Source organism: Pristis pectinata, chromosome 23 (assembly GCF_009764475.1).
Source record: "Pristis pectinata isolate sPriPec2 chromosome 23, sPriPec2.1.pri, whole genome shotgun sequence".
Classification (NCBI taxonomy): Eukaryota; Metazoa; Chordata; class Chondrichthyes; order Rhinopristiformes; family Pristidae; genus Pristis; species Pristis pectinata.
Window position 1 is genome coordinate 30,186,277 of NC_067427.1, and position 16,079 is coordinate 30,202,355.

General features: G+C 48.1%; 1 long non-coding RNA gene across 1 annotated transcript; it reads left to right on the plus strand.

Moving 5' to 3' along the window:
- The first annotated feature begins 9,223 nt into the window (after window positions 1–9,223).
- On the plus strand, window positions 9,224–14,813 carry LOC127582208 (uncharacterized). The gene is made up of 3 exons (XR_007958079.1): window positions 9,224–9,293; window positions 13,298–13,356; window positions 14,775–14,813. It is a non-coding gene; the product is annotated as an uncharacterized LOC127582208 (long non-coding RNA).
- Window positions 14,814–16,079: the final 1,266 nt, after the last annotated feature.

Consider the following 16,079-nt stretch of genomic DNA (forward strand, 5'->3'; position numbering starts at 1 on the left):
CAGTGTGAGGAGCTCTCGCCTCCTGAGTCAAATAGCTGGGAGTTCATCCCACTGCAGAGAGCTGGTACACAATGTAAGTTGACACTGTGATGCGTGTCACCGTGTTATAAGCTCCACTGTTCAGGGGAGACGTTGAACCATGGCCCCATGAGCCCTGTTGTGACTGTGAATGAACCACATGGAGACTGGAGCTGGAGATGTAAAAGCCCTCCTGGAGAAATTCCGAAGAAACTCAGGAGACTCTCTCCAAGCTCCAGGTGCAATTTTATACCCTTGACAACAAAGATAACTGCAGGTTTGTTGAATGTGATGTTTGCAATGATGAGGTTTACTTCAATACTTTGGGTGCAGACAAATAATTTCACTGAATTACACATTTACAGTGGGACTCACTGTAACTGACATGACATCACTGAACCTTTTTTGGGGCAAAGTAATTCACATGAATGATCTCCAATCTTCTGAGGTCGAAACCCCCGACACCATAAAGTAGTGCTGTGAGGACTGTACATAAATATCCCAGTTGTTGATGGACAGAGCAACTATGCCTGTGACCACATTTGATGTGTTTAGTGACAAAATAAGTCTGCTTGAAACCATCCTTTATCTCTGTCACAATTGTGTAAAATAACTTCAAGCAAGATGTCAGATACAGGCCAATAAACACAGCCCCACTGTCTGTGCAATGCACACGAGGACGTTTCCTGGTCATGTTCGTTAACAAACCATACGTATTTCTTGGGCATTCTCTGCTGTGCCATGCTCTGTAGACACTTCTGATTGTTGACAGAGCTGTCATTTTAATTTCAAGATTTATAACTGCTGGTAGTTCATGTTTGAACAGGTTTTAAGGCATGTTCTCGTTTTTATGAATGCCTGCTATCCAGATAATTCCTGAAGGACGTGCTATGTCGAACAATCCTTAACAGGCACTCTCAGCTGGACATAGAAGAAGGGAAAGGCAGTTCTTTCTTGTGACCTGACCGATAATCACCTGGTGGTCACCATTGACCAGAACTTAACCAGATCAGCCACATCAATACCATGGCTACAAAAACAGGTCAGAGGTTGGGTATCCTGTGGCAACACCTTCTGACACCCCATAATGTTCAAGGCACAAGGGGAGAGTGTGATGGAACACTCCCCATTGCCTAGATGAGTGTAACTCCACAAACACTCGACATCCAGGACAAAGAGCCATTTGATCAGAATCCATCCCTCACCACCCTCTCTGCCCACCACTGACACACAACGGTGGGAATGTGTGATATTGAGGGGAATTTATTCTTATATTTTAAAAATGATCTTCACTCATCAAAATACATACAGAAAATACAAAAACAAAAAAAACAGTGCAGTGTTCTCTTTACATTCATAGTGCCCTCCACTCTATACATACAGAGTGTTATCAGTTCTGTACATTGGTAGTGTTGCCCATTCTGTGTACAGAGCAACATTACCACTCCGTAGCCTCCTTGGCTGATCCAGACCTCAGCGTTTGAGAGGCTACAATACAGGGCTCAGCCCCTCTATGTCTCTTGGCAGCAGGACCTTTGAGTGCAGGCCTTCCCCACAAAGCCTTGGTGTTGGCTTTGGTTTACGTTTGCATTGTGTTGCCATCTACAGAATACTCTGAGTCACTCGCCCAGGCTGCTCCAACAGAACCTGTCATTGGGTTGACCACGTGAAAGGGCCAACAGAGTAAAACCTCCTCCCGATCACCTTTTGATGCATGAGCTCCCCCGATTCTCACTGCTCATTACTGAGTCCCTCCGCACACACCTCACCTTCCCTCACTTCTCCTCCAGCTGATGCTCATCCGCATCCCGAAATAACATTGACACTGTCATTAACGTTCATACATGGTCCTCAAACAAGGATATTGGTCAACCTTGTGTGTCACCCAGACAACAATGCAGAATAATGATTATACAGATCGTACGTCTCTCTGATTTCCTATCAGCTTCCTGGAACAAAGAGCTTAATTTTATTTCCTTAATTCAGGTGAAATGAACTCAGAATGGATAACTCATTAAAAACAGTATCGACTAAAGTTTATCTAGAAGTTGGACCAATGGGAAATTTGCATTCTGTTATCGTTAACCTCAACAGCTTCCCAACACTGGACTAAAGTTTGTCTCAGCCAAGTGAGATGAGAACCCTCACTGTCAGCAGTGAGTGAGGTGCTGTTACAGATTGGTGGTTCCTCGTAGCGGACTGCGGCTTCTTTAGATGGTTCTTCAATGTGAGGATCACAAGACAGACTGGGCTTTCTGTGGCTGGTGTCAAAGGGTTGGGAATGGACTGAAACAGTGCTGGGTCTGGCTGCTCGCAGGCACTCTGGACTCCCAGCGGGCTAGTAACCTGAAAGGGCAGTTGACCAGCGAGGGAGATCGCCTTTAATGTGCTCATTGGGGTCTTGTGTCACAGATAAGACCCTGAATGCGAGGCAGCCACATGAAGGTGCCGGTCATGTACCACACAAGCTGTGCCAACCTGTGGTGACACTGAGGACCGAACCAGTGCTGCTTAAAGGGATGGGGAGTAAAGTGAAAACATCTCCTAAACTGCAAGAAGAAACTGCTGGAAACACTCAGCAGATCAGGCGGCATCTCTGGAAACAGAAACAGAGTTGATGTTTCATGCAGAAGACCCTTCACCTGAACTTTTTCCACAGATGCTGCCTGACCTGATGAGTGTTTCCAGCTCCGTCTCCTTGCAATGTGTATGATCCAGATTTCAATTAATTTAGAAACAGGACCATGATGTAAAGTGCCCTGCAAGGAATAAATTCTCATCAGCATAGTTCAGGGTGTGTTATTGTGAGCCATCCAGTGCACTCAATGCTCCTCCATACTTCAGGGTCAAACACGGAAACTCTGGTCTTCTTCACACAGTGATTCTGCTCACCAGAGCGTGGGTCTGGAAGGAGGTTCCTCTGCGCTTTGGGGAGAGTTTTGACTCCTCGCGGCTGGGATATGATTTCCACGAAGCGATTAGCACCGACAGTGGGCATTTACACAGCACCGCTGGTGTCACGGGGTTGCAGGGTATCAGAGGGAGAATCGTGGGGGCACCCAGGGGCAGAGTAAGAGGACTGGCAGAAAGAGGTTGCCGGGACACAAATGAGAATGTTTTCAAGGCAGAGGCAAAGGGGAGAGATAGGGAGTGTGAGACAGGCAGTTCCAAGGTTCAGTCAGGATGGAGAGGGGTGGGGTGGACAGAGGGTCAATCACAGGTCAGAGTTGCCGGGCTGAGGATGAGGTGGAAATGAAGGGTGTCTGAGGTTGTAGAGGCACAGTAGGTGAAGCCAGCAGGGAGCTGAAGAGCAACACAGGGATTGGAAACTCATACAAATGAATGTAATCCTACAGGAAGCAGTGATGGGCACAGAGACTGCAGTGAGTTCTGCTGCCTCACAGCTCCAGGGGCACCGGCTGTCGGTGTGGGATTTGCATGTTCCCCCTGTGACTCTGTGGGTTAGCCCCGGGTGCTCTGCGTTTCTCCCACATACCATAGATGTGCCGGCTGGGAGTTTAATCGTTTCCTGTAGGTCACCCCTGGTGTAGGTGGGTGGAAGCAGAATCGGGGGGAGTTGGTGAGGATGTGAGAGTGAGAGGGTTACAGCGGAATGGAGTTTATGGGGTTCTTCGAAAGCTGACAGTTACACAATGGGTCAATAGTGTGCTCCAATGTTGTAAGAAAATACCAGGAAATATGCAGGACAGTGGTCGGCAGGATAGCATTTCCTCAAGTAGAGGATGGGAGGCTCCAGAGAAAAGCACAGGGATGGATCCGGAATAAACGTTCCAGATGTTGAAGAGCAGTTGGAGCTGCTGATATTGTTGGGTGGAAATAATTGGTGATGGAGGTGGGAAGGATCGGGTGTTGGGAGATCTGGTGAGAGGTTCTAAACCGGAAACATTAAGTCTCTCTCCCACCTCAGATGCTGCCTCACCTGTTCAATATTTGCAGCAGCTCCAGATCTGATCACTGGGATTTGAAGATCGGTCCTGGGTCGCACACGGTCCCGAGTTTTTGTATGACTTCTGCAGTGTGAATGTGGGTAGACAGGGCGGGAGTGTGGAGTACGACGGGAGTTGGTGATGGTGGTTCTCATTGGATCAAGGACTGGGGACAAGAACGAATTCTTCACAGTGGGTACACATACAGACCCTCAAATGTGGGAGCAAGGATGTTGGTTCTGAACTGAGAAACTACTTTCCTTTAGTACGATGAGCTGTCACTGACGTAAGGAGCAGGGTCGGGTATCAGACACACGTGGGCAAGAGTTGAGCGGGTTCCGGGGTGGGCACGGTGGTGGATGGAGAGAAACTGTGGGGAAGTGGGGAACTGAGAACAGGTGTGGGGAAAAGTGGAAAACACTGGGAGAGGAAAGGGAGAATTGCTGGAACTGGTGTGGAGGTGGTCTCAGTATTGGACTGGGGTGATTTTAACCACTGACTTCCCCTCTGCCCTCAGCAACACTACAGCCTCAGATCTGCCCGTCTCACCCTGACTTTCTCCGATAAGCAGCTTTCTTCATTTGAATAACAGGAATGGAAATAAGAAGTAGAAGAACAATAAAAGCTTTCACATTGTGTGGTGACGGAGTTGAGATCTGACATTATCTCGATGTGTCAGTACCTGGAACCCGATTACCGACCTGCTGATCACCGTAGCGAAAATGGACAAAGGTGTTCCTGGAAACTGAGGTGGGGGGTGGGGGTGGGGGGCAGCACTGATATGTGATGATAAGGGAGAATTTAAAGGGCAGGAGGAACGGCAGCTCACCACTCGACATCTCAGCTTGCAAAAATGAAGGCATTGTCTCTTCTCGGACTGTTGGCCGTGTTATCCGTGGTCGCCCTCCATTCTGCCACGGCAGGTGAGTGACTCCAACACTAATTCTCTTCCTTTGCAGTCTGGTCGCAACTCAGCCCCAGAGTAGAGCTGAGTCCTCAGGGATGGTCTGTGGGCGAGATGATGGGACAGTGTACCTGGACCTCCCAGCTCACAGTCTGGGTCTCTGCGGCTCTTCTCTTGGAGCAGGAAAGGAGGCTCCAACTTCAGTGCATTCAGCAGTGCTGAATGTGTTCAGGCTGAAACAGCAGCTCACTCCTCCTCCCAAATACAAACATTGAACAAAGAACACTACAGCACAGTACAGGCCCTTCGGCCCACAATGTCGTGCTGACATTTTATCCTGCTCTCAGATCTATCCAACCCTTCCCTCCCACACATCCCTCTTTTATTCTTTCTTTCATGTGTGTATCTAAGAGTCTGTAAAGCTAAGAGATTCTTAAGCTCCCTCCTGGCTACCTCGTATCTCTCCAGAGCCCTGTCTGATCCATCTTTATAAACCTCACGTAAGATTCCTTCTTCCTCTTGACAAGATATTCTACATCTCGTGTCAACCACAGTTCCTTCACTCTACCATCATTACCCTGCCTCAATGGGACAAAACAATACAGAGCCCCAAGCATGTATTCCTTAAATAACCGGCACATTTCCACTGTGAACTTCCCCAAGAACATCTGTTCCCAATTTATGCTCCCAAGTTCCTGCCTAATGCCATCATAATTCCCCATCCCCCAGTTAAATACTTTCCCATATCATCTGCTCCTATCCCTCTCCAAGGGTATGGTAAAAGTCAAGGCGTTATGGTCGCTATCTCCAAAATGCTTTCCCACTGTGAGATCTGAAACCTGATCAGGCTGATTGCCTGGTACAAAGTCCAGTATGGCCTCTCCTCTAGTCAGCCTGTCCACATACTGTGTCAGCAATCGTTCCTGTACACACCGAATAAACTCCCTCCCATCTACCCCCTTTCCACTAAGGAGGTTCCAATCAATATTAGGGAAGTTGAAATCACCTATGACAACAAACCTATTAATTTTTGCACCTTTGCAAAATCTGCCTCCTGATCTGCTCCTCAGCATCTCTGCTGCTATTGGGGTGTCTGTAGATTACTGCCAATAGAGTTATCACTCTCTTCCTGTTTATGACTTCCACCAACACTGACTCAGTGGACAATTCCTCCAGGGCAACCTCCCTTTCTACAGCAGTGACGCTGTCCCTGATCAGCAAAGCCACTCCCCCACCTCTTTTACCTCTGTCCCTGTCTCTTTTGAAACATCTTATCCCCGGAATATCCAGCAGCCATTCCTGCCCTTGCGACAGCCAAGTCTCTGTAATGGCCACCACGTCAAAGTTTATACCCTTCCCAACATTTCTAGCAAACCTGACCGCAAGAATATTGTTCCCCCTCTAGTTCAGGTGTAATCCGTCCCTTTTGTACAGGTCGTCCCTTCCGCAGAAGAGATCCCAATGATCAACAAATCTGAAACCCTGCCCCCTGCACCAATTTCACAGCCACACATTCATCTGCCAAATCATCCTGTTCTTACCCCCAGAGGCGCGAGGCAAAGGCAGCAATCCAGAGATTACTGCCATTCAGGTCCTGCTTTTCAGCTTCCTACCTAATTCCGTATATTCCCTCGTCAGGACTCACCTCTTTTCGACCTATGGCATTGGTACCAATATGTACCACGACCTCTGGCTGTTCCTCCTCCCCGTCAGACTGCTGTGGACCTGATCCAAGACGTCCCTGACCCTTGCACCGGGGAGGCAACATACCATCCGGGAGTCTCTTTCACGTCCACAGAATCTCTTGTCTTCCCTTCTTACAATGGAATCCCGTAACACTACCCCTCTCCTCTTCGCTCCGCTTCCCTTCTGCCCCACACGACCAGGCTCAGTGCCAGAGACCAGGTCACTGCTGCTTTCGCCTTGGTAGGGAATCCCCCAACAGTATCCAAAGCGGTATACCTGTTCTCATTGAACGTTGAGATGGACGGAGTCAGTGAACAATCCTGAAGGCCTCATAACATCCAAAGAGCACGGGGTAGTGATTGGGCCACATTATTTGTTGCTTTCAGTGTGGAGTGAATGAGGAGAGTCTCCCCAAATGAATATTTCCACTCCCGGTGGACCCGGAAGAAGGGGTGAAATTACTGGGCAGGTGACTGACAGACGGAGGCAGAGGGAAGAGGACATGTTACCAAGCCCGACAGTGGGACTCGGAGCAGGAGCCAGAAGGATTGGTCCTGTCCTTTCTCAACGCCGTGACAGTCGTTGGATTTTCTGCACTGGCCGAGTTTTACAGAGAACAGAACAGGAATCTTTAACAAAGGCCATTGGTGATCCCAACAGGTCAGAGGTCGGGACGCAGGAAGTGGGCACACAATTTCTGGAAGATAGATTTAACCAGGAAACTTTCTTTAACTGCTGAACCAGTGCATGAGTGAAACTGCGCGGGTGCTGGCTACACAAATGTCATCAAAGTCTTATATACTGTTTCACAGGGAACTGGTGATTTTATCTGATATTATTGATGCCAGTTGGTGCTGGTGAATTTATTAGACCTCAGCCCAGCAGGGACATTGATTCTTTAACCACCCTCCCGTTTGAAGCCGTGCCTGTCCTGTAAGCCGGCTGTTGGAGTCACCTTCTGTTATACTGTCCATTCATTGCACAGCTTTCCATTCCATCACCAGCACGGTGTTCATTCTGGACTCAGCTCAGTCGGGATCATTGAACAGAGGGCCAGAAGCCATTTAGGAAGTAAACTGCACTGAGGGGTCAGGATACATTACAGCCTGTTGTATTTATTCCAGAGGGAGAACCGCGTGAGGAGGACGGGTCAAACTCCGCTCTGACGGAGCTCGAGATGAGAGAGCTGGGTAAGTGTTCACAATCCCTCCTTTGGCTCTCTGTAGTGACAGTGACGGGCGAGGTTCCCCTCCCCCCACTCCCCGGCTCTACTCGGGGAGAGGTGTCGACAAAACCTTCAGCGGGTTATGTTGACGCTTTGATAGGGACACTGGTGAGACAAAGGAGTAGAACAATGTTCTGAGATCGGTGATGGAGCGGGGTGGGGAGGGGAGGGAGTGGTGTCAAATACACAGCAGTTACCGGATGGCTTCAGCCTCTGCTGCAGCTTATGGGCAATCCAAGGAGGAAACAGCAAAGGTCCCCACTTGTCTGCTTTGAATGTAGAAGAAATTACAGGGATCGTCTCAACTGAACGGCAATACATCGCTGTCTGTCTATTTCAGAAGAGGCACTGCGTGAGTTGGATGCTTCCGAGTACGAGGTTCGCCAAGCACTGGGTAAGAGTCTGGAATGGTGCAATACCTTCGGGAGGGGATTGGTCACTGGGAAACTACTGCTGGGACGCACTGCGAGTGGAGCTGAAGCCTCACAGCTCCATGAGTCGGGTTCGATCCTGACCCCTGGTGCTGTCTGTGTGCAGTTATCATCATTTCCCTGTATGGAGCCAATATGGAACTGATGGGCCAAATCACCCACCTTTAATGCCGCAAGGACAGGCGGTAGTTCAGTTCTGTCCAGAAATCTGGGCTCAGCTTTGAACCCTGAACTTCAGGGAGGATGCATTGACTTTGGAGTGGTCCAGCACAGAGTCACGAGAGGGGCACCAGGAGGACCCGCGACACAAACTGAACTTGTGTTCCCTTCAGTGGATGCAGGCACAGAATTTCCTCTGGTGGGGAAATCAAGAACAAAGGTACAAAACCCGAAACTTAGACCCGCTCAGGAGCAATGTCTAGCAACAGGTTTTGCCACTAAGTAGAAATTGTAAGCTCCCAGAAAAATTCTTGGATTCTGAGGGAGTTGGAGCTCTCGGGACTGAGATCAGTTGCAGTTTGTTATGTCCGGCTGCCAGGAGATAATGAGCTAAGCCTGAGATGTATGGGCTGCCGAGATCCCAGTGAACGGTTGGGGGCTGAGCAGTCTCCTCCTGTCCAATCTGTGCTGTGTGCTGAGCGAGGAGACTTCAGCGGGGTCACAATTTTGTCTGTTCACATAATAGGCAATGTCAGCATTTCTTGTCCATGCCCGCGTGCCCTGAACTGATCTTGTCTGCGCCAGGGGGAAGAGGGCGTGATGTAAGGGCAGCGCTGTGTTGTTCTCGGGCATATTCTGGGGATTTATTTAAAGACCCTTTAAACTGCAGAATGAAACGTAGGATTTTTATTGGAAATCTATTTTCTGATGATAGTGTGGCCCTAATCTTGATAAATAGCTTTGTTATTGTGGAAAACCCAGTGCTCAGTGACCCCAGTGACCTGCAACGAGTACAGTGCTCTGAACACGAACGTGCACCAACTCACATTGTCTCTCGTTATGTTGCTCAGCAGCTGAACACCTGCAGAAACGATTGTTCAAATTCCTAAAGAATTTAGCGGAACAAATCGGCAAGTCAATCAGTAAGTATTTCCTTTGAATGAAAGTCGCCAATCCTGAGAGGATTGTGGGAGGGACATTGAGAGGATGGACATCGGCATGGTGACAGGACTGGAGATTTTTGTAATGTACTTGGATACCGGGGATGGAACCAATCTGATGGGTGTTAGCTGGTGTTTAGGGAGGGGTGGGTTCCCTGGTGGGTGGTGGGGTGTTGTGTGCATGTTGTCTGAGCAAGGAGCCCAATGGAATTTTCACAGGAATATGGAGAGGGGAAATGTGTAGAATTATAATGGGAGCCAGAAGTCGTGGCACATATTGCTACCAACAACACAGGTAACAAGAGGGATGAGGTCCTGAAAAGGGAATTTCGGGAGGTAGGCAGAAGGCTGAAGAACAGGAGCTCGAGGGTAGCAATCCTCAGGATTGCTGCCAGTGCCACGCGATAGTGAAGGTAGGAAAAGGAGGAGATGGCAGATGAATGCGTGGCTGAGGAGTTGGTGCAGGAGGGACAGTTTTCGATGTTAGGAACATTGGGATCTCCTCTAGGGAAGGTGGGACCTGTATAGAGAGGACGGATTAGACCTGAACCCGTGGGGGGCCATTATCCTTGCAGGCTGGTTTGCTAGTGTGGTTCAGGAGTGTCTCAACTACTTTGCGAGGAGGATGGGAACAAGAGGGGAAGGTCAGAAGAAGAATTGTATGTGGAAAAGTCAGATAGAACATGTAGAGAGGCTTTGAGGAAGGAGAAGCAGAGTACACGGTATAAAAGTAGAAAGGTGGATGGGCTAAAGTGCATTTACTTAAATGCAAGAAGTCTCAGGAATAAGAGTGATGAACTGAGAGCTTGGATAAGTACATGGGACTATGATGTTGTGGCTCTTGCAGAGACCTGGCTGTCACCATGGCAGGAATAGATATTGAATATTCCTGGATTTCAGTGTTTTAAAAGGGATAGGGAGAGGGGGAGAAGAGGAGGTGCGGCTCTGCTGGTCAGGGTTACTATTACAGCCGCAGAAAGGGTGGATAATGAAGAAGGATCCCCTCTAGAGTCAGTATGAGTGGAGGTTAGGAACAGAAAAGGAGCAGTGACTCTACTGGGAGTATTCTCTAGACCCCTGGTAGCAGCAGGGATACTGAGGAGCAGATTGGGAGGCAGAGTTTGGAAAGGTGCAAGAATAACAGAGTTGTTATCATAGAGACTTCAACTTACCAAATATTGATTGGCACCGGTTTAGACAGGGCAGAGTTTCTTAAGTGTGTCCAGGAAGGATTCCTGTCACAGTATGTTGACGGGCCGACTAGAGGGAATGCCATATTAGATCTAGTTTAAGGCAATGAACCGGGTCAGGTGACAGATCTCTCGGTGGGTGAGCATTTGGGGGACAGTGACCACCGCTCCATGACCTTTAGCATTGTCATGGACAAGGATAGGAGTAAAAAGGACAGGAAGATATTTGCTTGGGGAAGGGCAAATTATGAGGGTATCAGGCTACAACTTGAGAGTGTAAATTGGGATCACATTTTTGAAGGGAACTGTACTATGGCTATGTGGTCGTTGTTCAGGGATCTCTTGCTTCGGATGTTAGGGATAGATTTGTCCCGGTGAGGCAGAGAAGGAATGGCAGGGCGAAGGAACCATGGGTCACAAGAGAGGTGGACAACTAGAAGAAGGCAGCATACATAGAGTGAAAGCAGCAAGGATCAGATTGGGCTCGTGAGGCATATAGAGCAGCAAGGAAGGAACTTAAGAAGGGGCTGAGGAGAACAAGAAGGGGACATGAAAAGGCTTTGGCGAGTAGGGTTAAGGAGAATCCCAAGGATTTTGTCATGTACGTGAAGAGCACAAGGATGACGAGAGGAAAGGTAGGTCCAATTGGAGACAAAGTTGGGAAGATGTGACTCGAGCTGTGGAAGTGGCTGAGGTTCTCAATGAACACTTCTCTTCAGTATTCACCAAAGAGAGGGGCCTTGATGACGCTGAGGACAGTGTTGGTAAGGTTAATGTTATAGAACATGTGGATATCAAGAGAGAGGATGTGTTGGAGCTGTTCGAAAATATTAGGACAGATAAGCCGCCGGGGCCTGAGAGAATATTCCCCAGGCTGCTCCACGAGCTGAGGGAGGAGATTGCTGAACCTTTGGCTGGGATCTTTGAGTCCTCATTATCCATGGGAATGGTATCGGAGGATTGGAGGATGGCAAATGTTGTCCCCTTATTCAAAAAAGTTAGTAGCGATAGTCCGGGGAATTACAGACCAGTGAGCCATACCTCTGTGGTGGGCAAGCTGTAGGACACGATTAGAAGAGATAGGATCTACGAGCATTGAGAGAATCATGAACTGATTAGGGACAGCCTGCATGGTTTTGTGAAGGGAAGATCATGTCTCACAAGCCTGATAGGGTTCTTTGAGGAGGTGACCAGGAAGATTGATGAGGGTAGTGCAGTAGATGCGGTCTACATGGATTTTAGTAAGGCATTTGACAAGGTTGCACATGGTAGGCTTCCTCAGAAGGTCAGAGGGCATGGAATCCGGGGATGCTTGGACGTGTGGATTCAGAATTGTCTTGCCTGTAGAAAGCAGAGGGTTGTGGTGGAGGGAGTGCATTCAGATTGGAGGGCTGTGACTAGTGGTGTCCCACAAGGATCGTTTCTGGGACCTCTACTTTTCGTGATATTTATTAATGACTTGGATGAAGGGGTAGAAGGGTGGGTTAGCAAGTTTGCAGATGACACAAAGGTCAGTGGTGTTGTGGATAGTGTGGAGGGCTGTCGAAGCTTGCAGAGGGATATTGATAGGATGCAGAGCTGGGCTGAGAAGTGGCAGATGGAGTTCAATCCAAAGAAGTGTGAGGTGGTCCACTTTGAAAGGACAAACTCCAAGGCGGAGTACAAAGTTAATGGCAGGACTCTGGGTAGTGTGGAGGAGCAGAGGCATCTGAGGTTCATATCCACAGGTCACTGAAAGTTGCCTCACAGTTGCTTAGGGTCGTTAAGTAAGCTTATGGGATGTTCGCTTTTATAAGTCATGGGATCGAATTTAAGAGCCGCGAAGTAATGATGCAGCTCTACAAAGCTCTGGTTAGACCACACTTGGAATAATGTGTCCAGTTCTGGTCGCCTCATTATAGGAAGGATGTGGAAGCGTTGGAAATGTTGCAGAAGAGATATACCAGGATGCTGCCTGGATTAGAGTGTATGGATTACAAGGAGAGACTAAGGGAGCTAGGGCTTTACTCACTGGAGAGAAGGAGGATGAGGGGAGACATGATAGAGGTATACAAAATATGAAGAGGAATAGATAGAGTAGACAGCCAGCGCCTCCTTCCCAGGGCACCAATGCACAATACAAGAGGGCATGGCTTTAAAGTAATGGGTGGGAAGTTCAAGGGAGATATCAGAGGGAGGTTTTTCACCCACAGAGTGGTTGGTGCATTGAATGCGCTGCCTGGGGCGGTGGTGGGGACAGATTCGTTGGTCAAGTTCAAGAGATTGATGGATAAGCATATGGAGGAATCTAAAATAGGGGAACATGTGGGAGAAAGGGGTTAGATAGTCTTACGCGTGGTTTAATGGTTGGAACAACATTGTGGGCCGAAGGGCCTGTATTGTGCTGTATTGTTCTATGATTCTATGGTTCTTATGGAGCTGTGATGTTCTCACTCCTGGATGTTTCCAGTGCCGTTTGTATGTGACGATATGAGGGACTGAACACGCTGTAATCTACAGACGTCCTCTTCTTTACACACCGGCATTAAGCACTCAGTTCGCGACTCGTAGCAGCAAAGTCGGAACCTTATGTTGACTCACTTCATCAGTGTGCATTCTTCGATCCGACATCACGAAAGGAAAATTCAGCGTGGTGTTCGGGCCTAGTGTGCTACCGGGGTGCACAAACTAGTCCCGCAAAACTGGAGGTATCTCCAGAAATGCGGGTGTTGGATTCTTCCATTAAAGAAACTGCAATGTAGCACAATCATCTAAAGTGAATTTTCCACTAAAGTATCAAATTGCCTCCTATTTCAGAAAAATTTTTCCAAGGATCAAACCCTGGTGCTCCGGCTGAGTGACCCACTGACGCTCTGGTAAGTAATAGTCATTCCCAGCTCCTCTCACCCGGAGCTGAACACTTCGGGGCTTTTATTCCTCCGTTACCGAGGGATAAACGGATGAAAACGCAGCAGGTTCTTTCTATTCTCATTGATGTGGTGCCAGATGACAGACAAATTACAGATTTTAAGACATTTTTCAAAGAAATGGAGAGATTGAATCGGTGTAACTCCGGGAAGCTGATGTGGAAAGGAGCCATGATGTGCCTTGTGCAACACAGAACTGCTGAATGAACCCCGAGCTCAGGTAGAGAGCTCACAAGTTACAGGGAGACAGAATAATTGATTAATAGTTAATTAATAATTTATCAATAATCGATCCCTGATAGAATAATTGAGTGGGCGAAACTGTGGCGGATCGATCGCAATGTGGCAAAGTCTGAGGTCATCCACTTTGGATGGAAGAGGATTAAATCAGAGAGGGGCTGTGCAGGATGTAATGATCCAGGTAGAGGACTCAATAAAGGTTCTCGCAAAGATAGAAGCGTCACGATGAAATTGCAGAGCACCCTTGTGATCCCGTTGAGAACTCCCGGATGGATGTTCCATTATAGTTCCATGAACCTCAGGGCAGACGCCACCTGCGTCACATATTCAGTTCTCGGCAGAGCCCCGGTCACGAGATGTGTGTCCCTGGAGGGAAGATACCAGACGGACCACAACAACACCATTGTTGTTCTGCAACATACTTTTACAGTGACTGGTCTGTGGCGACAGAGCTTCCCACTTCCCTTTTCATTCCAACTTTCATACCTCCTCCATTCAGGAGAGGACATTGAAACGCCTTGTTGCCCTGGCAGCACAGTTGCAACCAGCAAATAGAATGGACACAATGTCTCTGAGACTCACCACTGCAGACGACCACCAGGGCAGACACCGACCCACTGTTTAACAACAGGAGCATCAGTGGACCTCCCTGTGGTTCTGTGAAGGTCTTTACATCAATGCCTGTGCAGTCAGGAAACTGCGTTCAGAAAAGCTCATTCACATTCTGTTCACATGTTGTTATGCGGTCAGATTTCTCACTGACGTTGCACAGAGAAGGTGTGATAGAGAGCGGGATATCCCATCAGAGGTGGTGTAATACAACAAAGGGGGATCCATTATATAGATCATCCATTACAGAGCACAAGGCCAGTCATTGCAGCACAGTGGTAATACCAGGGAGTGTGTTACACGGCTCAGGTATAATGTCCAACAAGGGATTCCGTAACAGGGTGCGTGCGATACACGGCACGGGAATTCAGCACACAGCAGGTGCAGTGGGCAACACGGCGATTCATTCCATCGATCGGCTGTAACACGGGACAATGGGATTCCTTACATAGACGTAGTGTAATACTGAACAGAGGATGTTAAGGACGGATAACTCATCTGTTTTGTCTCTGGCGCAGCTTGATCGTTCTGATTCAACTGGGAGAGAAGGACCGTTTAATGAATGCTGAAACTCTGAAATACACCGCCTGCTGTTCATCTGCATTTGCTGACATTGAGGAATCGCCAATCCTGTTTTAACAAGTGAAATCTGTGCTGCTGAGTTTGAAATCTCTGCTGGGTCAGTGCGAATCTGAGACACTGAATGACATTAGCTCATTAAAGTGCAAGATGTGAAAATTATACCAAACACAATGATTAAAACTTCATCTTTTAAGTTACACTTCACGTCAGTGGCTGAAAACATCAAACATTTCAATGCCACGTGTCCGTCCTGGGCACAGGGCAGAACCCTGGAGAAGATTGCTGGTTAGATCCAATAACAATTGGCTCCATTCAGCCTTTCTTTGAAACGAGAACACAGATTGAATTCGTGACGGATAAAGCCCTGATTCTGTAACGTGTCAAAAATACACAAAATTTAATCCATATCAGTGATGGACTCAGTGTCTCTGCTTCTTCCTTTCCTTGCTTGCCTGTGTGCTCTGTATAACCTCGGGTTGTTCTGCAAAGACATTTTAAAAAATCAATAAAAATAAATGCATGGAACTGTTGTTTTCCATTTCTTTCTTTAAGCTGTTCCTTTCAGCACAGTTTCGCGCCCCGTGCCGTTGACGCTGCTGCAGCACGGCCGGTCAGTATGGGGGACTCTTTCCACAGCTGCAACGCCGCTGCGTGTGGCGGTGCCGTCCGTCTGCAGCGCGGGTCACTCACGCTACTGAGCAGCTCTTTTCACTTCCTTATTGGCTGCAGTAACACTGATATCTACATGACAAATTTAACAGAATTTTATATAAAATCACCTGACCGAGAGGCAGTAGGGAGAACAGCTGGTCAGTAAATCTCTCAAGGAAATTCCTTATATCAGCAACACCAATGCAACATCTTTTCATCTAGTAAGTTGTCTGGAGGTGCTCACAGAAAATGCCGAGCACACTGAGGCAAGGGACACATTTAGGACAGTTTACTAAATGTTTGATCGAAGTTGGGTTTCAATAGGGGAGGGAGTGCTATGAGTGCAGGGTATGGGGTGGTGTAGAATTCCTGAGGACAAGGTTCAGGCAAGTTGGAGGAAAGCAAGGGGTCCAGTCAGTTGTCGTGCTGGTGGAGTTAACCGAGAGGGGGAGTGATTTCAAGACAAGAAAACTTTACTTGGAGATGCTGGTGCACGAAGAAGCAGTAAACAAAGGATTGACAGGACTGCGTGGAAGTTTGGATAAAGGCCCAGAGTTTGGGATGTGCCCACGTTTAGAGGCTGGAAGGTG